This window comes from Epinephelus moara, chromosome 7, assembly GCF_006386435.1.
Source record: "Epinephelus moara isolate mb chromosome 7, YSFRI_EMoa_1.0, whole genome shotgun sequence".
Lineage (NCBI taxonomy): Eukaryota > Metazoa > Chordata > Actinopteri > Perciformes > Serranidae > Epinephelus > Epinephelus moara.
Genome location: NC_065512.1, coordinates 1609782 through 1612099, shown reverse-complemented (window position 1 = coordinate 1612099; position 2318 = coordinate 1609782).

The window sequence follows — 2318 nt, the reverse complement described above, 5'->3', positions numbered from 1 at the left end:
TTTCAAAGTCCAGTGTCATGTAAGACAGTAGCCAGACTAGTATCTAATCTACCTTATCGAGACATAATGAGTAATAGGTCTAAAGTACAAAAAAATATTAAAATATACAAAAATGTAAGTGGATCACCTGCAGTGTGCCACTGGAGACTGTGGACCTGGCTCAAATAACCCAAAATACAACAGGATAATTATGTGGCTAGTAAGCAGGATGTCATTCTATGAATAATCCAGTTGGAACAAGGCTGATCAAACTACATACTAACAAAAACTAATGTATGCATATAATGCTGTCAGCTGATGATACACAGGACATCCACAAAATAAATTACGTTCGCAATATCCAAGATCAAAACATATTCATAAAAAATCACATTCATAAAAAACAAGAAAGTACCAGTTCTTCATTTAAGCCTCTGGGATGCTCAGTCTGCAAGTGATGTATCCAATAAGCTTCTCTCTGGAGAAGTTTCTTCTGTCTATCCCCTCCTCTTAAAAGTGGTCTAACCAACTCGATCCCCATAAAGCGTAAACTACAAACTCCATGGCCAGCCAAATTAAAGTGCCTGGCAACCGGAGATCTCTCATCCCCATTTCTGATGCAACTCTTATGTTCAGAAATCCTAATTCTCAGTTCTCTTTTCGTTTTGCCCACATAGTATAAACCACATGGACATTTCAACAGGTAAACTACATGTGTGGACCGACATGTGATTCTATTCCTGATCCTCATTTTATTGCCTGTGTGAGGGTGTGTGAACTGGTCTCCTTTAATCATAGCTTTGCAGCTTATACAATTCAAACAAGGGAAATTACCCGGGGAAGGAGAACTTAAAAAATGTTTAGGTTTAACATATAGATCTGTTTTAACGAGTCTGTCACTCAAATTATGAGGTCGCTTCGTAGCAAATATAGGATGGTTCACAAACTCATGGCCCACAACGGGATCACAAGGCAAAATATGCCAGTGTTTTCTGACAATACGTTTAATTGGCTGAGAGATCGGAGAAAATGTTGTTGATAAAATAAGGGCTGCTTTTTGGGAGGAGGGGGATTAGAAACCAATAAACTGTCCCTATCTTTTCCTCGAACACTAGACAGACATGAATTCAACAGACTCTGATTATACCCTTTCTCTCGAAAACGGGCGCACATGATATCAGCCTGTTTCTCAAACTCCTCCTCAGCGCTGCAAATTCTCTTTATTCTTAACAACTGACTATAAGGCAAACTTTTTTTTAGGCTATGAGGATGATAGCTCGAGAAATGCAAATAATTATTCCTATCAGTCTTTTTTCGAAAGACAGTCGTCTGTAACAGTTCAGATTTACTAACTTTCACATCCAAAAAGGGTACTGTTTCTCTGCTTGCCTCAAGTGTGAAAGAGATAGTGGGAACTCTAGAATCGAGATATGTTCTAAAAAAAGCCAAGTGCTGAAACGCGTCCGTTTGTGATACTGCTGTGCGTTATTAAAAGACTGATATATATTAACCCCCTTCACACACAGCTCTCTGTTGCTGGCAGATGTCTGTTGTTAAATATATTTACAGCTATGCAGCTGCTGGCACCTTACATTCACATTACTTTTATTTGTAGTGTAACGTACTTGCACATTCTTACTACATTACTTAATATGTATTTGACTTTTACTATTTATATATTTACTAGTCTATACTGCTCATACCTGGCCCATAGTGTATTCATATTTAGTCATATTCATTCATTATTTATACCACACTTACACCACTGCCTATACTGGTAGAATCTTCTATATTTTAGTCATAGTTGAATCCTAACACTGATTATACTATAATCACAATAAAGTTGTCTGTGTTGTCTGTGTCATGTTGTCTTCCGTGCTATATGTGGGCGTTGGTTGTACACGCAGCTCAGTCAGTGCGACGTAACTTCCGCTGCGCAAAGGATTGTGGGTCAGAATGGCCAAAGAAGCATGCTGACATGCATACTGCGAAATGTGACCAGATGTAGTAGAACATCCTGGTACTTTTGGCATACTGCATCTGACATACTATGTATTGGGACACACTAATTCTTTTTCTGGCATACTAAATAGTATGGTAGTATGAGTATTGGAACGCAGGGATAGATGCTGCACCCTGGCTTGTGGGCTGCGTCAATACCGCCGCCATCTTGCCTAGGTGCTCTGACCGGGTCAGACCCGTGTCAGACTCGGCATTTGGGTGTACTAACGAGAGAAGTGTTAAAACCAAGCAGAAGGGAATAACATTCCACAGGTAAGAAGTTGTTTTACAATATTTTATTGTTACGAACATGTTTAATGAGATATATATCTCAAAAA